Here is a 24,458-nt window from a genome sequence, read left to right as displayed (position 1 = left end):
ATTTAGTTCCCATAACCCATGATATTTTTGTTCATCCAGGCCTCTCTTGAACATGTACAAAGTATCCGCCAAAACAACCTCCTGCAGCAGAGAGTTCCATAGTCTCACTGCTCTTACAATGAAGAATCCCTCTCTATGGCGATGGTGGAACCACCTCTCCTCTAGATGTTGGTCTTGTCAACAGGTCTAGGTATAAGAAGATTCATATCTCAGAACCATTTATTTTATAGTGGATGTGTTGGGTATTGTAGCACAGTCTCACTAAAGTGGTTGACCACTCTTTTGTTTTTTTGTAATGTCTACGTAAGGGGGGGGGGGGGTGATAAAAGATGTATATTGGTAAATCACCTTAACAGTTCTGTGCCACTCTCTTGATACAAAATGTGAAGCCTCCTGTCAATCAGACATTCCTGTCCATAAAATGGCCGCAGATGGAGGGTCACATGATCTCTATCTGTCCATTAACAATCGACCTGCCAGGAGCTTAATCTTATATTCATGAATACCAACAAACGGCACTGACAGATAGATTGGTCTTAAACATAGATCACATGACCCTCCTTCTGCAGCCATTTTATGTTCAGGATGTCTGGCTGATGAGGTAAAATACAGGAGACTTCACTTTACATATCAAGAACGTGGTGCAGAACTTTTAATAAATGTATATTGGTAAATTATCTAATATCCTGCAACCCCCCCCCCCCTCACACACTTACACACACATTACAAAAAAAATGTGGTAAAGTGCCAACCCCTTTAATTTAAATCAGAATATTAAACAGCATGTCCATGTGACCAATGAATATAATCACGATAAAATCTCAGAAAATCCCTTTAAGCTACACCATAACAATGTCTAATCCTTGGCATAATACCCCATATAAGTGAAGCTTAAAGGCAATTTAATAAAGATGTTGGGGATAAGTACTCAGGAAATTAGTTATATGCACTGGGGAACCTGGAGACAACATTTTTCTGCAGCTAGAAAACTCAACACATAAAAATAATCTGAGGAGGAAAAAACTGTGAAATGAATGATGATAAACAAGCAACAATGCATAAAATAGACTGATTCTCTGCACTGTTAAGGTCAGAGCTGTCCCTAGGGAGAAAGATGTAATTTCAAGTCTCAAAATGTCAACAGCAGCAGCAATCTGCGGCCCAACACAAGATGTGGCTTTTAGAAAAATTAACTACATGGGATGGGTTACTTTATTTAAGCTCCTTGAGATGCCACACTTGCTGCTGGTAAATTATCTTTGCCAACATGGTGAATGGCTAATACATCTTGCTAGCTACATCATATTACACACAAGTTGGCTATAATGATTCATTGAAAAGTAAATAAAGTTTGTCCAACTTAATGTAACTTGTAAAACTTCTCAGGCAAACAGAGAATTATTTATATGCTCAACAGTCAACTTATATAACCTGAAAAGAGTATTTAAAGGAAATCTATGCCTGGGTGCAGTGCTTCTAAACCAAACACACTTGCATGCTGGTTTGTGCTTCCTGAAACAGGATTCGTGCTTCTTTTTGCCTCTTTTATCTTAGTTTTTGAGAAAAAGTAATATTTTTTAATGAGCCTCAGGGGCTCCATGCTACCTCACAGAAGCCCCTATAGGCTCCATTGTCTACTAATTATTCATGCCTCCCTTCAGTATTTCTGCCCCCTCCTCTCTACGCAGCCAGAGGGCCGAATAGAGGTGTGAATAATTTGCAGATAACAGAGAAAAAAGGGGGTCCTGTGTCGTAGACAGAAGCCCCTGAGGCTCATTTGCCTCATATTTTAGAAAGACGGTTTTCTAAAAAATTAAGCTATTAGAAGCAAAAATAAGAATGGATTTTTTGTCAGGTGGCACATAGCAGCATGTGTCCTTGGTTTAGAAGCACTGAACCAAGTTTAAGATTTCCTTTAAATGTTCCCCATCTTAAAAATTATTTATTGGCTATATAAGCCAATAAACCAACAGGCTACTGAACCAGGTACAAGGGTGAGCCCAGGAGTCTGGAAATAGTGGGGGTTGGTATCACCAGTCACTATACTGTTCAGCTAGGATCTTTAGATTCTGGTAGTGTAATCAGCTGTGAAAATGTTACTACAGCTGCTAACACTACCAGAAATGAAGATACACTGACTCAAACCAGCCAAATGCATCGTAAATATGCAAAAATGAACGCGTTTTAAAACGCGCCAAGAACAGACTAAGAATGTACAATGTGACTGCACCCTACTAGTTTTATGAAGCAAAGGGTAAGGGGATACTATTGTAAGGTGTAGTGAGCTGTCATCATATAGCTAATATATTAGAGCCTCTCATGTACCATGGACATAGCTGGTCAATGAGGGAAACTTGTCAGGTGCAATAATATATGTTACCCATATGGCCCTGGACTCATGTACAGTGAATCACTCAGCACAACTGCTCAATCTGAACAGAGCCACATGTTAGGTTCAGTTAATTTCCCTGTCATCAGTCATTTGAGCACCGATACAAGTAATAGGGGGCACGGCACAATGTACCCCCACTAGATTAAATAGATTGTTCGCAAAATCAAATAACACCACAAAAAAGGAAACAAATACCTAAATATAAAAACATGACACTTTTTTTAGATCAACTAAAACAAATCCATTTAAAAAGAGAGACAACATACACAGAAAAAGTCCACCACATGTTTTGCCTTGCTTCATCAGGAGTATATAATATATTATACTATATACCTCATCAGGGTATCATTATATGCCCCTGATGAAGCAAGGCGAAACATGTGTCGGGTAGTGTCCACCTGTAGTCTGTAGGGTTTTTTTTTTACGGCCTTGGTTATCTCTTCCTGTGAGAAGGGTGTATTCAATGACTGGAGCTGATCTGTTGGGTGGGTAATGCAGGATTGGGGGTTTCCTGCGTCAAAAATATATGGAATACGAGATTTCGCCTGTAGTTTCCTAACTTTATTTGCCATTGATCTAGTGGCCTTGTTGTGTGACCCATAGTGTGTTGTTTTTAGAGAGGTCATATTCCTCCATGAGCTGATCCCTAACATGGCATCTAAGTTTGTGAAGGTTTTCATGGTTGGGACTTGACCACGTCCTTCCACAGAGCATTTCTTTTAAAGGGCGAGTTAAGCCCATTCACATTATTAGACCAAATGTTAATTGACATGGTGTACTCAGAGCTGTCTGCTTACTGTCCTTTTTTCTACAAACAAAAATGTTAAGAAAAACACTTAAACTGTGTTATGCTGAGGTGACCTTATATCTGATCTCTACAGCTGTAGCTTGCTCAAAAATGGTCACTTTTTCTGACCTTTTAGTGTTATTCAGATAGAAACAAGTATAAATACCAAGAAAAAACAAACTAAATGCTACCCTTATTCAGAGTTCTCTCACAGATAAAATAACCTGTCAGGTTGTATATACAACCTGATGAAAAATGGGGTAAAGTTCACCTAATTTCTCTCCTGGACCTGATTACAGTCCCAAGGTCAATGCTTCTGGTGCTCTTCTTCTGGAGATGGGCGTTTGGATGGTATTCCCATGATGTCAATGGGTACACGGATCCCACAAGACTGCAGAAAAGGTGGGCCCTCTTCTGGGCTACGAATCACATGCATCGCTCAAACTTTTTGGACCAAAAGCTTAGTAGGATACCCCCACTTGTAGTCGATGCCAGTGTTGCGGAGTGCTGATATCAGTTGGGCAAACTGACGGCGAACTTGCAGGGTGGCTTGGGAGCAGTCAGAGAAGATTTGAATGTCCTCATAAAGGGCCAGAAGAGATTTAACTTTTCTGGCTGCGAGCATTAAAGCCTCTTTGATGTGGAAAAAATTGATTCTAATGACAGAGTCTCTGGGGATTTCATCGGGTAGGGATCTTGGCTTTGGTAGCCCATGGGTTCCTTAGTCGAAACCTCTGGCAAGAGGGCTTTGTTGATGCTCACGATGAATGATTTAAGCTCCATTGGGGAAACCAACTCCGGGATACCCCTGAATTTCACATTGTTGCACACATACATATTCACACACTCACAGAGTTACACATATAGTGTGGGTGCTAAACTGTGGTGACTCCCTTAACCCTTTAACGACCAGTGACGTAAGAGCACGTTACGGCTCAGCTACGGGTGCATGGAGAGGGCTCATGGGCTTCATAGCTGCATATAGCAGCAAAGACTTACTGGTAACAACCGCGATCGGTGCTAGCACTGTTCGTGGGTATTAAAGGCAAAGCTTGTTGCCTTTAACAAGCCACTGGCAAAGCTTGTTGGAGATCGTCACTCCCCATGACATCATCGGGGAGCGGCGATCGGTTGCCACGACAGCCTGAATTTAACCCATTCATTACTATATGCTAGTTGCACATTGTAATGTATGAGAATGAAAATCCCCATATACTGCCATATAGTAGTCAAAAATAGAAAAAAAAAATTAGAATAAAAAAACCCTAAAAATTCAAATCCCTAGAACTGATATAAAAATAAACTGTAAAAATCATAAACACATTAGGTATCACTGCATCCAAAAATGCCCGATCAAAATATAATAACGTTTTTTCACTGCGTTTAACCCTGTAACAGAAAATAGCGCCAAAATTTGTAAATGGCACTTTTTTGCCATTTTGAAAAATATAAGGCCCCTTCTACACTCGCGTTTTTGACGCACGTTTTCTGCACATGCTTTTGACGCGCAGAACTTGCATTGCACTCTGACCCATTGTAATCAATGGGTCTTTTCAGACTTGCATTTTTTTTCACACACACACGGGTTTTTTTTAACTCGCATTTAAATCTCAGCATGCTCTACTTTTGCAAGTCACGGGCGTGAAAAATGTACCATACAGGTCTATGGAGATGCATCAAAAATGCCATAGTTTTTCATGCATCAATTGCCATAGAAAAGATAGACCTCAGTCCCAAGTCCTTTTCACGTACATTACCTGCGTGTGAAAAAAAGCATTGAAATTGCGCGTGAAAAACTGAGACACTGAACAAACTCTGAATGAAAACTGATTGCACTCTGATGCAAAATGTCAGTTTTTCACGGACCAAACCCTGATCACACCCTGAGCAAACTCTGACGTGATCTGCAACGCAAGTGTGAAAGGGGCCTAAAAAATTCAATAAAAAGTGATAAGAAGGTCGTACATCCCTAAAAATGCTAGCACTGAAAACTTCCTCAAAAGTCACAAAAAATGACACCACCCACAGATCCTACACCAAAGTATAAAAAGTTATTAGTACCAGAAGAAGAAGGCAAAATCTAAAAGAAAATTTTTGTACAGGAGGTTTTAATTTTTGTAAATGTTTGAAAACATTATAAAACTTTACAAATTTAGTATCCACGTGATCGCACTTGTCATTTGGGGCGCAAAGTGAAAGCCGTAAAATTCAGGGCCACAAGAAAACAGCGCAAATGTGTATTTTCACCAATTTCACTGCATTTGGATTTTTTTTCCAGCTTCCCTGTACATGTCATGAAAGGATGAATACCATCACTATGAAGTGCAATTTGTTACACAGAAAACAAGCCGTTACAAAGCTTTTTACGTATAATAAAAAAGTTATAGATTTTTGATTGTTGGGAGTGAAAAATGGAAATGAAAAAACAAAAAAGGGCCAGGTCCTTAAAGAGTTAAGCCACTATCCTGAGAAGAGAGCGATCAGCTTTTTTTGTTTGTTTCATTGTCTGTTTAGTTGCGGGGAATGGCTGATCTGTAGGGATCCTGAGAGTTGGAACCTCATCTATCTGATATCAAAATCTTAAGCACAGAAAACTCAAAATGATTGATTCTTAAATTAGGAAGCTATTAAGTGATTGGTTCAATGACCTTTTCTACAATGTCTGCTTTATGCAATGGTTAGAAGCTGTATTCTAACTTTCTGTTCTCTATCCCTATAATACCGTCACCAATACAGAAACAGCTGGAGAGCAGGAGGAGAATATACAGATGGAGGATTTAAGTTGAAAGCTCAAAGTAGCACGGTACAGAAGATTTTTTTATTAATTAAACAATATTATTATTATTTCTATAAACTAAACATTATAGTAAATAACTTCTTACCAGCCTTGTGATGAAGGGAAGAGAATATTGTGCTGATGCACATGCACAACACATCACAATACTAAATCATACTGCAAGTCCTTTCTTCCTTATTTTTTATTGCGGTCACAAAAATTTGCATCGTCATTACAGGGTTTGGTCACATGAGAAATGTAGAGATTTACTGGGAAATGCATTGCGGGATTTTATTAGTTTAACAAATGATGAAAAACAGAATATTTAAAAACAGTAGCCAATTTAAATGGGAAATGAATGAAATGAAAGAAAATTGTTGGATAAAATCAATAGCTTCTACAAATTGAATCTTGGATCGTTCACTCATCTCTAGCAGTGGTTGTTGTTACATTATGTAAGTGATTGTCGTTAGCCCAAATACAAGATCACTAACACAAATATGGCTCTGAAGAAGGGATCAGAAACTTAGATCACACGATTGATTATATAACTCAATTATTAAAGAATACTACATTCTTCTTCTCTTTGTTATGATGCTCTCATTCATCTGCAAACATACAACATCTCAAAAATCTCACTTCCTTTTTACAGAAAAATCCCACTGGTTTATTATGTGGTTAAACACACGACTGACCGAATACGATATATGTTTCAGTAAGCAAGGAAATGAAATTCTTTGACAAGAGATTAAAAAGAGCTGTTCTCATGCTAGAAGAGTATAAAAGGCAAAGGGGGATATTCCTCTACAGCAGGCGTGCACAACCTTTTTCAGACGCAATGGCATGCCACACTCTACTTTACGGGCCTGCACTATTAACCAAAACCCTAGATGCACCAAAAAAACATAACACAGAGGAAATACTCCCAGAAACCATTACTGCATAATACTGTTTTGTACAGTAACATAGACCCCAGGGCAGACTACAAGACACAGCACAAACAAGATGATAATAAAGATAATGGAAATTGTCTGAACCCATGCAATTGTGAATAACTGGCTGCACGCAGGGGCTTTGGTAGACCCCAGTACTGTGCCCTGACTGCCTGCAGCCAGCCAGTTATATTTATTTATTATCTGCTGCAAACGGACGATTCTTGCCTTTTTGCTGCCTGGGGTAAAATGATATAACTACTATAATACTGCCCCCTATGTACAAGAATAGAACTACTATTATACTATCCCCTATGTACAAGAATATCATAGTATCATAGTATATAAGGCTGGAAGGAGACGTAAGTCCATCAAGTCCAACCTTCAAGAATTAAATAAATGTTTTATCCACATAACCTGTCATATTTTTTCTCTCCAGAAAGTCATCCAGGCCTCTCTTGAACATGTACATAGAGTCCGCCATAACAACCTCCTGCGGCAGAGAGTTCCATAGTCTCACTGCTCTTACAGTAAAGAACCTTTGTCTATGGTGATGGTAGAATCGCCTCTCCTCTAGGCGTAGAGGATGCCCCCTTGTTCTGGTCACAGGCCTAGGTATAAAAAGATCTTTGGAGAGATCCTTGTACTGTCCGTTCAGGTATTTGTACATTGTAATGAGGTCTCCCCTCAGTCGTCTTTTTTCTAAACTGAATAATCCCAAATTTTGTAATCTGTCATTGTATTCTAGTCCCCCCATTCCCCTAATAATCCTGGTTGCTCTCCTCTGCACCCGTTCCAGCTCTACTATATCCTTTTTATATACTGGTGCCCAAAACTGTACACAATATTCCATGTGTGGTCTGACCAGGGATTTGTATAAGGGCAGAACTATGTCTTTATCATGGGAATCTATTCCTCTCTTGATACATCCCATTATTTTATTTGCTTTAGCAGCAGCCGCCTGGCTCTGGTCACTAAAATTAAGTTTACCATCCACCAATACGCCCAAGTCCTTTTCAGCTTCAGTTTTACTAAGTAATTGACCGTTTAGAACATAATTATACTTTTTGTTTCCATGGCCCAAGTGCATAACTTTACATTTATCTACATTAAACCTCATCAACCATTTCTCTGCCCATCCCTCAAGCTTCCACAAATCCCTCTGTAATGCTAAACTATCGACCTCAGTATTTATTACTTTACACAGCTTAGTATCATCTGCAAATATTGAAACTTGACTGTGTAAACCCACTACAAGGTCATTAATAAAAATATTAAAAAGAAGTGGCCCCAATACTGACCCCTGTGGCACTCCACTGGTAACATCAACCCAATCTGAGAATGTGCCATTAATGACCACCCTCTGTTTTCTATCACTAAGCCAATTACTTACCCAGATACACAGATTTTCTCCTACTCCCAGCAGTCTCATTTTATATACCAACCTTTTATGTGGCACGGTGTCAAATGCCTTTGAAAAGTCCAGATATACAACATCCACAGCGTCCCCCAGATCCAGTCTTGAACTTACCTCCTCGTAGAAACCAATCAGATTAGTCTGACAGGACCGATCTCTCATAAACCCATGCTGACCCATAAACCCAATACTGCCCCTTTATGTACAAGAATATAACTACTATAATACTGCCCCCTATGTACAAGAATATAACTACTATAATACTGTCCCCTATGTATAAGAATATAACTACTATAATACTGCCCCCTATGTACAAGAATATAACTACTATAGTAATGCCCCCCTATGTACAAGAATATAACCACTATAAAACTGTCCCATATGTACAAGAGTAGAACTACTATAATGATGAGGCAAAGGAGAGAAGGTGGGGATCCAGCACCAAAAAGTGTTCCAAGGGAAAAACAAGCTGTTAAAACATATCCAAAAATTTATTCATCATATTAAAAATGCCAAAATGCAAGACATGGATGCAAAAAAGAGACCAAAAGCATGTGCAGGACAAGAAACCATGTACAGCAGTAACGCGTTTCGGACTATCAGTATGTCAGTCCTTAGTCATACCTTGTTTGCTGTAGCCCGCTAAGAGTTTAAATCAAAATACATGTGTTTTGAAACACATGTATTTTGATTTAAACTTAATTGATTTAATCATGTCATTAATTGAGGGACTTTAAAATAATTAATTCATTAGGGAACAAGCAGGTAGTCCCGTCCACATCAGCAAAAGCTGAAAGCCTCATATATCTATTAGCTCTATATCTCAGGATAGAAATAAGGAAGAAGAATGATCCAGCTGTGCTAAAACTATTTTTGTCAAGTAACTTTACAATGACTTTACTCCTCTGAAATCTGCTATGATGCCTTTTAAAATGTGATTGCACTATGTATGATTTTATCATGACTAAGGGTGGTTAGACGGAACGCGTAAATCTGTATTGTTGTGTTGTGTTCATGTACATGATGTGCCATGTTTTTTAAAGAAATAAAGAAATGGATTGCAGTTTGTATCTTTGTGTGCTGGACCTCTTTTTCTTTTTGATTTGTTTATAACCCATTGAGCCTCGGGTTAATCCTGTGCACAGGAGCAAAAGCCTACAAGGGACGGTGATCTGGAATATATGCTTTTAGGAATATTTTGGTAAAGGTTTATACAATTTTACTGTTCATTAAGAAAAAAGAAAAAACTTTAATGGGAAAATTACAAAAAGGTGTATTTTTGCACTTTTTTATTTATTTGTCTGCCAATTCTATTAACAAAAAGCATTTTATTAATAAAATTACTCTTGCATGTCATTGAAAAAAACTGTCATAATTGTCATAATATGTAAAGTATTTACAAAGATATCAAAGCACAAAATCATAGGGCACAAAGATGTGTTCCAACCTATTATTGGATAGGTTATTAATAGGAGATTAGTGGGGATACAACAAGGGGCACACTCATTGATCAGCTGATAACAGCTATGACACTGCTCCAAGTAGGACAGAGCTAGAAGACTTACACTTCAAGGAGAGTTGAGACTTAGGTGCCCATGAATCAAAAATACACAACACACCTTTAAACCATCTCATAATAACGATTGATCTTTTGGATAGGTCAATGATAAGTTTGGTCTGAAAAACCCCTTTAGGAAAATCATCAGCACAGAATTGTACATCTCAAGGCACCAGGTGTCAAAATCTCCAGTAGCTTAAGCAGTTTTTACTAAAATATTTTTTAGTAATTTTATTAGACCTAATTGGTTATTTGATTGAAACGTTATTTGAACATGTATAAAAGCTTTCTAAAATTAAAATTATCCTTCCTATTCCAAACATAACCTTGTAAAACTAAAAAAAAAACATATTTCATAGCTAGACCCTAATGCTTTGCTCCTTTCCACCTAATTATATTCTTATTATAGCCCTATTCAGACATGTCACCTTGTCCCTTCATTGACAGCTACTGCCTCATACATGCTGAAATCCCCAGAGGGAAGGAGCCGCTACACACCGTGTCGAGTCCAAGGGCTTGTGTTTAGTTTCAGCAAACATTTTTAGATATTTGTATTCTACTATGAGGCTTACAGTGTAATAGATACGGTAATAACCAGATCTTGACAGTATATATGTAATTTCCAGTGGAACATTGTGGACATTTGATTTGTTCCCCCCTGTATAGGGGTTCTCCAGTATGTGTGATGCAGTGGTACTTACAATTCTTTTCAATCTCTTTGTGGTCCAAGTCAAATTAGCATTAGAAATGTAGATCTACTCTAAGGTTGGAGAATAAATATAACCCTGAGCACTGGGGTCCTTTGGGCCTAAGGTGTCTATTATATTAATGGACAAAAAGCATGCAGGAAATTTGTTGGACAAGCTTTTTTGTCTAATCCGCAGCCTTCCTATCAAGCATTGGGCATTGTGATAAATCTGACTGTTAAGTCTAACTTTAAATAGTCATACTTTTGGACTGCTTAAGTACATGTGCTCCATTGTCTGTATGGGACTACAAACAATTACATTTGTCGATTGTGGCAAAGACTCAAAAATGCAATATTTGGAATTTCTGCCTGCTTTCTGCAACTAGAAACTATTGAAGTCATTTCTGCTAGTGACAATCTTGACTTAAATGGATTGTACCAAGTTAGAAAGATATCCACTATCCACAGGTTAACAAGCTCATCAATGAAGCTCCAACTGGTGAGACGCCACAAGTCACAAGAATGAGACCCTCAAACAATATGGAGAACAGGGGTCTCTTTTACACTAGTGGGTCAAACATGCATCCTGTCATGCAATTCAATACTATGGGAGTGTCAGAATATGCAGAGAACTTCGCACTGCCATCTCTGCCCAAGCAATTTCAGTAAATTGGAGTGCTGGAGTCGACAGTAGAATTGGAGTGTACAGTGCTTGGAAATTTCCGGCTCTCAAATACTATTGAATGGAGCAGCAGGACACTTGTTTCTCATGGGATTCCACCTTTGGTTGAAGTTTTATAAATCAAGAGAAATTTTAAGCGTGTCCTGTTATATTACTTCCCCTTCTACACCCCAGTTTCCCATACAATTTTCAAAACTGAAAGGATTGTTTCATAATAATTCTTTCCCACAAAATCCCTTTTTTTGTTGTTTTGAATAAATAATTCTGGGGCTGTTCATAGCCGTAAAACATATCCTGATCCTGTCTGACTTAAGAAAGTGACTCTGTGTCAGCATCGGAGTCTGATGAATTTTCAAGCTATGGAAAAGTTTCAATTCACTGATAAATGCAGAGGTATTCAAAATGACAAAGGAGTCTCTAAAAGTTGCAAACTGTTCACTATATAGCAATTATAATTTATTATAGGAGATCAGAAAAATTTCCACTGATATATTATTTTCATCCAGCCATTTCATTATAATGTGCAGGACGGTACAGCGGCTTATAGCATAGTTTGGATCAAGTTCTTCCACCCTCAGTGATTCAGGTCATCATCAAGTTTTCCTCCTCTCATTTTTTTTAAACGCAGTTTTTTTCTTTGCAAGAAGTTTGACATGAAAGGTGTAAAGTCAGTCACCATGGGAACCAAATCCGTTTATGAGAAAAAGTGACGTGACCAGGTTGTTTGTAGTTCATGTTTGCAGTGCCAATGTGTCATCCCTTTCCTGACAGGATCTCCTCTAGGGACCCGCCTGGCGCTCACTTTCTCCACCGCTTATTGTATTTTGGCTTCCCACATGCACCTCTCAGTTACAGCACTTGCTGCATAATGCAAATGCTAGAATGTCAAACTAAAAGGGAGCATTCAGACTGACAAAGGACAGATCATTATCATGAAAACAGAAGAGATATACACCATGTACAGAGAAGAACTTCATTGTATGCAAGCCGGGATCTGTGGAAAGGTCACATATACCCTGGTACAGGGTGGGGATGGTGAACAATGGGAATTCATCTCATCTTAAAATTCCTTTTCTGTGCCACAGAGGAAAGAATAAATGCTACTGACTTTAAGGACAGTTATTTTAATGGCCTATTATTCTTTCTAGGATGGAGAAGTTCATCCAGCCAAAATACATTAAATTGCTTGTACAATAAAAAATCATTGTATTGATAAACGTTTGTGTAAAATATATAAATAAATTTAAAATAATTTTTCAATCTCTGCAGGGTTTTAATGCTGCTGATCCCCCATGACTCTGCACATTCTTTAATACAGACTTTTTATCTCTGCAGCTAATAATGAGCTGTAGTGGGTCACTGGCTCAACTTTGTCTCCTCCTAACTGAAATGATAGCATCTGAGATCACTATGACACTTGGACCAGCACATGGAGCGTTCAAGCTTAAATACTGTGGTTTGAATAAACATTTTACAAGGAATTCTAAAAACCTATATTATACGTACTGTGCAAAGGTAGGAAAAACTACTGCTAATGAATGCTTTCATGAATAGAAGTATGGATAAAAGTGATAAAATGTTTTCAGCTGGAGGATAACAACCATATACATACAGCCAATGTTATTAAAAATGATCTTCAGCATTGAAGTCATGTCCCACACTGAGCTCTGATACATCATCAAGTCTGGAATCTCAGATACATGCCTCTCTATCACTATAACTGTCCAATAATTTTATAGCTACTGACAGGGCCAATAAAGATGAAGCAAATACCCTCCTACATCACAAATCTGAACTGGCTAACCCCCTCTGTTTGAGGATGGTTGACATGCTGTACCAACATAAGATCATTTTTTTTGAGAGTTTACTTGAATTTGTCCCTCTTGGAAAACCTATGAGAAACAACTTGAGTGTTTTAGAGATTGTTCTGAGGTCTTATTTATGCAAGCGTGGAGGAAATGCAAAAATGCAATAGTATGCAAGGCATAAGTGGGGATGGCAATCATTAGGTCAGGGAGGCAAAACGACTGGAGACTTTGCCATTTACGTCCACTTTTGCAGGAATTTAGAAACTTAGAAGAGTCTGAGGGCTTGCACAGTTTAAATCACCCATCTTGTCAGCAAGTTTTTGTTTTTTTTCAGTTCTTGGTGACTTGAAGAGAGCCTGTCAGCTCACAGGTGCCTTATAAACTTAACAAGTGGACATTGAGGTGAAGTTCCCTTCATCATAAGCATATGTTCTTTAAAAAACGCTATGGTCTACACACAGGTTAAACTGCAAGGTCCAGTTCACCACCTCTTCCATGGTTTCTCCACCAAGAGTCTTCTACTCATCCTTTCTAGACAGTGCTCTACTTTTCCTGTGTAGGTGGGCATTAAAGAAACACTGCATTCAGCCTGCACATTTTCTCAAGAAAATTGAGAAGATTTCTTATGGCACTTCACCAGCAAGACTTTATGCTTCATTATTGTGTGACCTGAGAGTTGTAAGGTAGATGGGTTTGATCATCTAATAACGAAGATTGCAGTACCTTAAGGACATCTACCATCCATTTAACTGATGGTAGAAGTGTCCAACCAGGATAAAGAGTTATACAAATTATGCTAATTAGCCAAGGGTGCTCTGGAGCTCAGAGCTCTTCGTATTTTAATTTATTCATTCCCCCCACCCCCCAGCAGGACTGCTAGCACAATTGTGGGAATGAATAAATTAAAATATGAGGTGTTCCAGTGACTTAGCCCCGGGCTAATTAGCATAATTTTTCATCAGGAAATTGTTAGTAGGACATGTCTACCATTAGTAAAACTTTAAAGAACAGGTAATTGGGCTCTGTACAAAGGCTAAAAGCTATTAAAAATTTAGTGGTTTATATTTATCTCTGTCTAAAATGTATCTAATGTGTTCAATTAAAAACATGAATCGTTCAATATTTTTGTATTTTTAATTTACTTGGATTCTGTTAGTCTATCATTACGACTCTCTTGACAAAATCAGACATTTTGTTAGAGATCAATGACAAAATACAGGAAATGTTATAGGGTATCAATTACTTTTTCTTGTAACTGTAGGCAACCTGGGGAAAAAAACTCTAACTTTAGCAAGATACAGTAATAGGGTTCACTGTAAATTGCCCAACTAATGTATCAAAAAATACATCCACACACCTGCAGTTACAGGTCAAAAGCTGACATAACAGCAAGCATATATGTTTTATACCAGGCAATTTTTACAATTTCTAATAGATGTTACAAGTCAGTTACCTTCAATAGACCGCCAGCTGAGTTCATGTACAACGGGAGTTTGTAGCGTCATTTATAGAGGTGAGAAAAAGTGTTTAGAGAATCGATGACCCATAAAGGGCAATCAATCATCTATAACAGGTAAGTTCATGACATTAAATTTTGCTCCTGTGGATTTATTTACTACTGGTCTAATGGAGTCTTCAAGTCCACTATTCACATTCAATGACTTTAGCTTTACAGGAGAAACATCCGATCAAACGGAAAATGTAACCAGAAGATTTCCTATTGATGGTTTCTATCTGGGTGAATTTATCTGTCATGTCATAATTCTGGTCTTTAGAAAGAAAAAAGGTCTTTCAAAGTTCACCATTGTCTTGTTTTCTGCAGTGTTCCCCGAGTTATCACCTGAATCCAGATGTGAAACTTTTTTTTTTTTTAAAAGCTCACAAATGTTGGCACAAATCTAAGGCTGCCACTTAGCAGACATAGACATTAGATTGCGACTTTTGTTCCAAAATGTTGCAAATTCATATAGTCCAAACACTAAATGTATCAATAAAGTCCCAAAAGCAGTCAGAAAAAGCCAGACTTATGATATATGTGTCCCACTGAATAGCATTTTATGTCACTTTTTACAGAAAAATGATGTTTTATTTTACATTTATAATCACATCCTCCGCTTTCAATTTATATCTATAACAGAGTTAAAAAGGTGGCTGCCACTGGAAACTACAAGTCCCATGATCCTTTAGTTCTCAGTAACTCCCCTCCCTCTAATGCTCTGCTCCCAATGATGATCTAACAGACTTTCTTGCTCTGTTACCATAGTAATGATGTGTGTCACCACAACACTGGCCTACTACAGCCAAACATAGTGATGATCACATGACTTGCCCAGGCAGGTGCAGGTCATGCGATGTGGACATGTGACCAGCGGCCATCTTCCGTTGTAGAGAAAATCAATTGACTAATTAATTGGCCATTAGCATTTAATTCTTCATTAACCCCTTAGCGCTCTGCGCCGTAGCTGTACTGCGCTGAGTCCCGCGAATAGCGCTCAGCGCAGTACAGCTACTACGCAGAGCAGATGCCGGTTCAGCGCTGCATAGCAGCCGAACCGGCATCGTTAGCCGCGGGATTTCAGCGGTAATCTACCGCTGACATCCCCGGCTAACACCCGCGGTCGGAGTGGGCTCCGATCGCGGGTGTTTAACCCGTTAAATGCCGCGGTCAACGCGACCGCGGCATTTAACATGCCTTCTGGGGGTCTTTACCCCACGATCGCCCCCCCCCCGCACCGTTTTCGGGGGGGCCATCGCTGTTTTGGCTCCTCTGAGGTCCGATCGGGACCCCAGAGAAGCCTGGAGGGTTTACCTTTAAGATGGCGTCTGTGACGTCATCTTAAAGGCAAAGTGTCAGCCTATGCATCTGCATAGGCTGGCACTGATAATACCCTGCAATACATTAGTATTGCAGAGTATTATCAAGAACAAGCAATCAGATGATTGCTTGTTCATATCCCATGGTGGATCATGTAAAAAATGTACAAAATAATGTTTTTCAATAAAAAATTACTTTATAAATCACTAAAAATGCCCATAAGCCCCAAAACATATAAAGAGACATATAACGCTCAAAAAAGTCTAAATCATAACACAAACCCCACATATATAGTATCACCGTGTCCGTAACAATCCATAGAATAAAACTAAATAACTATTGAACCCATATGATGAACGCCGTAAAAAAAAACCGTCAAAAAAACGCCAAAAATTATGATTTTTACCTATTATATCCCACTAAAAATGCAATAAAAAGTGATCAACAAAACATATGTACTCCAGAATGATATTGTTGCAAAGAACAACATGTCGCGCAAAAAACAAGCCATCAACCAGCTCTGTAGCCAAAAACGTAACAATGTTATGCCACTTGGAAGACAGCGATGCAAAAATGATAGATTTTTCCCTACATTAGGGTTTTATTTGGCAAATTTAGTAAAACATAAGAAAAAATATTCATGTCTGGTATCCCCGTAATCGTATCGACCCATAGAATAAAGATAACAGGATTATTAGGCTATACGGTGAACACGAAAAAAAAAAAAAGTAAAAAATCCAGTACAGAATTGATGCTTTTCTACTCATGACCTCAAAAAAAGTTCCAAAATTTTCAACAATAGGTGATACCAACCCCAAAATGGTAACACTGGAAAAAGCATCTCGTCCCGCAAAAAAAATGCCGTCACATGGTGCAAATAACGGAAAAGCGAAAATTTTATAGCCTTCAAAAGGGGGCAACCAGAAAACTAAAATCCTGGCAGCTGCAGGGTGCTCCTTCCCTTCTGCGCCTCGCTGTGCCCCCATAACACAAGTAACGGCCACGTGTGGGGGGTCGCTGCACTCAGGAGAAATTGTAAAACAAATTTTATGGTGAGTTTTCTCTTTTTATCTTTTGGAAATGTGTAAATTTTAGGGCAAAATGAACGTATAACCGACAAAATTTGACCATTCTAAATTTCACCGCCATTTTGATTCAATTACTATGAAGATCTCAAGGGGTTAACAATCTTTGTAAATGCTGTTTCTGATAGTTTGAGGGGTGCAGATTTGAAAATGGGTTGGTTATATAGGGGGTTTTGTTGCTAAATATGTAAAATTTGATTTCAAACAGTATTTATCCCCAAAATAGTCAATTCCGAAAATATGGAAAATCGCTATTCGATTTGTAGGCCGCGTGACGTCAAAATAAATTATCCAAACATTTCAAAAATTATGAAAATGTAAAGTAGACAAATGGGAAATGTTATTCTGCAAGTTATTTAGGTGGTAAATCTATCTGCCTGAAAACGTGGTGATTTTGAATTTCGAAAATGGCAAATTTTTCTAAAAATTCATCATTTTTTAATTTTTTTTTGTAAATAAACGCAAAACTTATCAGCCAAAATTTACCACTAAAATGAAGTACAACATGTGGGGAAAAAACAATCTCAGAATCGCTTTGATAAGTAACAGTGTTCAAAAGTTATTACCACAGTAAGAGACACTGGTCAAATTTCAAAAAAATGTTGCGAGCCTTAACCTGCAAACAGGCTGCGTCCTTAAGGGGTTAAAGTGTATGTCAACAGCATTGTGCTGCTAAGTGGAGCAAAATGAACTAATTACGTATTAGCTTATATTTTAATTAACCATTTGTATATGAATCATGCTGATTCCTGGAATACCCTTTTAAAATAAGGCCACCAACCTCCACTTGTCATACTTTTTATGTGGGTTGTATTTGGACATATCAGTGGTCACCAACAAAGGTAGTTGAATCATTGCAGGCCAGAATGGTACTCCATGGCGTCGCAAAGAATATAGACCAGTTACACAACTTATCCTTCATAGAGGAAGCTGCTACAGTTTAGTGAGTCTTCAAGAAAGAAAAAAAAAGTTCAGCTATATCTGCATTTTCAAGTCAAATCCTGTGCTGTTTCCTTGGTAACATTCTTATGTATCTGCTAAGTTATGAGAACAGCAGTGAAAAGAAGAAAATGGATCATTTGTGGTATTTTTAACATACATTCTCTATAAATATGATGCAAAAATAAGCAAAATCTTAATTTACTTAAACTTTATAATTTATCTTAAAAATCCTAACTAACAGGAGTATCCTCTCTCATTATGTGATAGCATCTCTGTAGTGAATGAACTAGAAAACAACAAAAAGATATTTATTTCTAGACACATTCATTTAAGACGATTTATTGCAAAACTTGTGTCTTGTGAAAAAAGGAAGGAGCACATTGAGGCTTCATTATAGCGGTATTTTATATCCTCGGAAAACTGCAGGTGCTGCTCAAGCATCTGGTAATGTCGGCCTTTGGGGAATAGTAACTGCAGGGTGTTATTGACTCCGGTGCCAACAAGAACACCACAGGGGTATATAAATATACCGGCTTATCATAAACGCTCATGTAAATAATCATGGCACAATTATAGTTGTAGAGACTCAAGCTATTATCAATGTCCAGAGAAGTCAGTGTTTATGTCCTTGTAAAACTCATATCACCGCGGTGCGCGGAAATATGCAGGTTATGAGTGGGTAATAAATGCAATGTAGGTGAAAATATAATAAATCATGAAATATATTGGCCTGAAGTTATTGTTCTTATAGTGTTAATAAACACATCCTGACTTTGAGAGAGTAGGTTGAATCACCTTTGCTATTTCTCATAGCTAATGCATCAGGGCAGAACAGTAGAAATAGGTTACAGTGGTGGAAATCAATGCAGATCAGAGCGTGTTTATTGCTCATAGCAACCAATCACATCTACGTTATCAATAAATCTGTCCAAGTTTCCATAGTCAATTATACTGGGAATCTAGACATGGCAATTGACTGATCAACCAATATGTGACCTCTCTAGTGATCTTCTGATCATGTGATGCACTCACAGGTAAAAACTTTAAATAACCCTTTTACTGACAGTGTGGTTCAAGGAAACCATCAAAATCAAGCATGATAAACCAGGGGAACTTACTTACAGATGTGGTAATCTTCTTATGTTTATTATCCATGGTATCCTTCCTTTTATAACCAGGTAAAGAAGGGGGAAAGTGCTGACGGAGCAGGAAGGAGGCAAGACATGAAATAGCCTGTGAAGCCAAAGCATGGAGGAGCTCTAGTAACACCTATCAGAGCCCTTCTGACTCATTGGCATTAACCCCTTTCCGACGCTCGCCGGATCCCGGTGCATGGAGATGGCTCGCGGGCCGAGCCCTCTCCATAGCTGGTAAGTTTTGCTGCATATTGCAGCAAAGGCTTACTAGTACCACCCGCGATCGGTGCTAGCATGTGGCGCCATCTTTCCGCGGATCGTCGCTCCCCGTGACGTCATCAGGGAGCAGCGATCCGTCGCCATGACAACCTCAGGTCTTTCGAAGACCTGAGGCTGTCTCGTTTTAACCCATTCATTACAATGTGCAATTGTAATGAATGAGGAGGAAAATCCCCATATACTGCGAAACTGTAGTATGCCAGTATATGATAGGATCCATCAGGCAACCTAGGGTTATAGTACCCTAGGTAGTCTGAAAAATAGTAAAAACAAAATTAAAAAAAGGTTTTAAAAAAATTAAAGTAAAAAAAAACTAAAAATTCAAATCACTCCCCTTTCCCTAGAACCGATATAAATATTAATAAACAGTAAAAATCATAAACACAGAGGTATCTCCACGTCCGAAAATGTCAGATCTATAATAACGTTTTTTCATTGAAATCAGTGGCGTAACTACCAAGGTAGCAGCTGCTACGGGGCCCATGAGGTTCAGGGGCCCAGGGATGCACGGACCCTGTGTGCAGTGCTTTGCCAAGTGGTCTGGGAATGCACTGCCGGGTCCCTGACAGATCGTGTCCCCGGGCCCCTCCCTCTGTGTCTCGGCTACTGCCCCTCTCCTGGCCCACCCACCTCTCCTGGATCGCCGAGTCCCTGAAACTACCACCTGCCCCCACCCTGACCCGCCCATCCGCTAGCCACCCCCCTAACACCTAGCCACCCCCCGCAGCCCGCCTAACACACTGGCCGCTGACACATTCCACCAACGGCACAGTTGACGCCATGCCTCCCGTCCCGGCGAACGCGCCCTCCCACCCAGCGAACGTACCCTCTGCCCTCCTGCCCGGCGAACGCACCCTCTGCCCTCCCGCCCGGCGAACGCACCCTCTGCCCTCGCCCCCCCCCGTCCCGGATGTGCAACCACTCCAACCCCCCCTCCCTCCTGCCCGAACACCTGCCGGAACACCCGCCCGAACAACCACCGGAAACACCCGCCTGATGCCACGGCAGGGCGGTCATCCAAACATCTTAAAAGGTATGTATATGCTGTGTATATTGTGTATATATGTATATTGTATATATATGTATATATTGTGTATTTATGTATATACTGTGTATATATGTATATATTGTGTATATACTGTGTGTATATGTGTATATACATGTGTATATGTGTATATACATGTATATACTGTGGGAAAAAGGAAGATGGCAGCACTCCAAAAAATAGTGAAGCAAAAGTACCGGTTTATTCAAACATGTGCCAAACAGCTACGTTTCGGCTCCTATGGCCTGGAGCCTTCCTCGCTTGAGGAAGGCTCCAGGCCATAGGAGCCGAAACGTAGCTGTTTGGCACATGTTTGAATAAACCGGTACTTTTGCTTCACTATTTTTTGGAGTGCTGCCATCTTCCTTTTTCCTATATCCTTTATACCGAGTGCTGCTACAACACTTTTTGTTATTTGCATGTATATACTGTGTATATACTGTGTATATATGTGTATATATATGTATATACTGTGTATATTGTGTATATACTGTGTATATGCGTATATATGTATATACTGTGTATATGCGTATATATGTATATACTGTGTATATGTATATTCTGTGTATATACTGTGTATATGTATATTCTGTGTATATACTGTGTATACTGTGTATATATGCATATACTGTGTATATTGTGTATATATGCACATACTGTGTATATTGTGTATATGAATATACTGTCTATATATGCATAGATGCAAATGCTGTATTTATTGTGTATATATATATATATATATATATATATATATATATATATATAATGTATGTGTCTTTTTGTATATGTTGTGCATATTGTATGTATATATATATATGCTCAATATACTGAATGTGTGTATTCCCCGTATGTGTGTATGTGCTGTATATACTGAATGTGTGTGTATTTGCTGTATGTGTGTATATTCTGTATGTATATGCAGTATGTGTGTATTTGGTCTTTTTATACTGTATGTATGTGTATATTTGGTCAGTGTATATACTGTGTGAGTTTGTATACACTCTGTATTAGTGAATAAATGTATAAGAGTGCATAAATATGTGTGTGTGTGTTTAAGTGTATACTTGTATGTATATGGGTGCGACTATATACGTGTAGAACTTTATGTGTATATAAGTATATAAAGGTGTTTATGTATCAGTATATAAATTTGTGTACTTGTATAAATATGTCCATGTAGGGGTACATTCACAAGAATGTATGGAGAGGGGAGGGGTGAGCCGCGATCACCTTTCCTCCTCTTCCATTGTATAAAAAAAAAAAAACAGGGCTGACTTCCTTATTTCTCAATAAAATGACACATTTTATTGGTCCCCTTGAAAAATGGAAAAAGCATTGGAAAAAGTTTGACTCGAGTAACGAGCACTCGAGCATTTTAGTGCTCGCTCATCTTTAGTATACATGTAATGTGAGGCGCACAGTGAAAGCTGTAAAATCCAAGCCCACAAGAAAACTGCGCAAATGTGTTTTTTCACCTATTTCACTGCATTTGGATTTTTTTCCCCACTTCCCAGTACACAGCATGGAATAATACCGTCACTATGAAGTGCAATTTGTTGCGCAGAAAACAAGCCATCACACAGTTCGTGTAAAAAAAAAAATTATAGATTTTTGATTGTGGGAGTGAAAAATGGAAAGGAAAAAACAAAAAAAAGGGCCAGGTTCATAAAGGATTAAAGGGTATCTACTATTAGAATGAACGACTGTATGCAAATGAGCCTGAGGGGCTCCAGGCTCCATAGGTGTTAATGGAGCCTGGAGCCCTCAGGCTCATTTACATACAGCCCTTCATCCTGGTGGTAGATGACCTTTTACATACAAACTGGCTGTCTTGAAGGGGTTAATGAAAAGAAAGGCTCAGCTAGAAAAACCAAATAAATGTATACGGCACCTTAGAAACTGAACAAACGTAAGGGCAAAGCACAAATGACTCCCTATCAAAGCAGAGAGCATCATATATTCATGAATTAGACATAGAAACCAGGCCAGCTAAATGCCTGTGCCCTTCTGGAAATTGTCCTCTGGAAATGTTGGACTGCGTGCAGTTTGCTGTGAATAAGCCTGTGCATGCTCTTGAAAGGCAATATGTTATCAGCACATAAGGAGCGTTAACATGCATGAACTGGAAGCGCATGTAAAATTGCTACCCAGCAGGCGACTGACTTTCCCAGAAGACTCGGCCGTGTACATCACTTAGCAGAATTATAATAAAATAGAAATACTCTCCTGCTGCTCAAGTGCTGCTTCAGTTTTCCTCCTTTTAACATTTTGCAATATGTTAAAAGTTTGAATATAAGATAAGAACGTCCCTGTAATGTGAAACATAAACACTGCAAAATCTTCAAGGACAGAACTTATAAACAACACATTTAGATTTGCTTTTAATTTGCTGAACACTGCACATGAAATTAAATGCTTGTACGCAGGAGAATAATCCAATAAAAAATCTAACATAAAAAAAGATCAAAGACAGAACAAAATTACACAAACAAATGTCAAGGCTTGAACTATGGGGGTGGGTCAGCATAAGTGGAATTGGTGCGGTTAGGCAACTCTTCCCATAATGATGGATCACTTTGGGTACCTGCTGGGTGGCATCATGGAGAGTGGGTGCAATAAAATGGCTGCTATGGCCAACTTCTCATAAAAAAAAAATTCTCAAATCTCAAGCCCATAGTGATGTTAACACAAAGAGCATTTTTAACCTCTTACTTTACAATTCTACTCAGTTTTATTGCTATTTAGCTCCTATCACTCAGTGAAGGTCATTGTAAGATTCCAGAGTATGAGCAGGGATTCTCAAACCAGACACTTCATGATCCATCTAGTTCTGTGAGCAGGGTCCAGGTTTATATATACACTTTCATTTACCTTCTGAGATGAGACAGATCAGAGATGATGAGATACATGAGATGCCTATTTCACACAATGACAGTCAGCTCTCTTACATCTCTGCTTTCCACAACACACTAGATCTGCTGTGCCTTCCACCCCAGATAAAGAACTTAGCTGTCTCTAGTTGTTCTCACGCTGCTGTCGGTAATGTATTTGCCAGTGTGAGCTCCATCATGGACTACAGGGGGGAGGGATAGAGTGCAGGGAGCAGAGAGAGAGGAACTTAACTCCACGACCTCACACAGAAATCCAAGATGACCCCCCAAACCTTAAGTCAGAAGTTACAGGGTCGTGTCTAGGGGCAACTGAAATTGTATACACCAGTACTGATAGAGACAGGTTGGACTTATAACCGTAAAATGCTGTATTTTTGTTAATAATAGAGAATTAGAGAATGTGTAATTTTGTTATCCTGAGTAAAAACATGTCTTCGTGGGAATACCCCTTTAATTCATATTTTTGGTCTGTGTGCTTAATTTGTTAAGTAGATGGTGAGAAGAGTTTGTTTGACCGGCAGGCTTATGTGATGTCACAGCCCTATAAAAACAAATGGACATTTGCAATCCTGTCATTTCACACTGCATGTGCTATCTCTAGCGTCTAGCTGCTTGACCTCGGTAGCTGCTGGAGTGATTTTTTCAGGATTCTGTATTCCCCAAATTTCAAGGTTTTTTGTTGATAAAGTAGATATCAAGAAATTCATGTCAAATCAATATAGTTGATTAGCCAATATGTCAGACAGAGAGAGTTGGCGGGTGGAGCAAGCACAGGTCACAGCACAGTAAGGGGACGTTGCAGCAGGGGCGACTCTGTGAGGCCAGAACTTCCCTTGTCATTGTCCGTTGATGACCACTTCCTCCCAAATTAGATCTGACAACCCCAGCCAAGAGTTGGGTTCGTCAGCTACAATCCTTAGTTGGCATGGCCCAGGAGCAGGTCAGCGGCCCTCACCTGTCCTCAACCAGCCTCTGTCCTGTTCATTTCCCTCAGCCAGAGATCTACTAGTTGGTTTGGGCTCAGCGCCTCTATACAGTGAGGATGAAGTCTTTGAGGACAATCAGCAGCTGCTTGGCAGTGAAGAGGTGGGGCAGACATCCGCTGCTTTGTGCAATAGGTAGGAAAGAAGAGATGTGGAGAGTGGTACGGGAGGTTACATTACACTTGCAAGTAGTCAAGCTGTGCATACTGAGACCATTGAGGAGAAAAGCAGTGACAGGGAAA

General features: G+C 39.1%; 1 protein-coding gene across 4 annotated transcripts in view; it reads right to left on the bottom strand.

The window, feature by feature from the left end:
• The window catches only part of ATP10B (ATPase phospholipid transporting 10B (putative)), a 326,471-nt gene that overhangs the window by 210,077 nt on the left and 91,936 nt on the right, over positions 1–24,458 (bottom strand). Inside the window, exon 1 of one of the 4 annotated variants that reach the window (XM_072145902.1) lies at positions 10,564–10,611. The exons of 2 other annotated variants lie outside the window; for them this stretch is intronic. The gene's annotated coding sequence lies outside the window, so the exon portion shown is untranslated. Of the gene's footprint in view, positions 1–10,563; positions 10,612–24,458 lie in introns of those variants that run through there. One more of the 4 variants, XM_072145904.1, reaches the window with a different exon arrangement.

Source organism: Engystomops pustulosus, chromosome 4 (assembly GCF_040894005.1).
Source record: "Engystomops pustulosus chromosome 4, aEngPut4.maternal, whole genome shotgun sequence".
Taxonomy (NCBI): Eukaryota; Metazoa; Chordata; class Amphibia; order Anura; family Leptodactylidae; genus Engystomops; species Engystomops pustulosus.
This window is presented reverse-complemented; position numbering and strand designations above follow the sequence as displayed.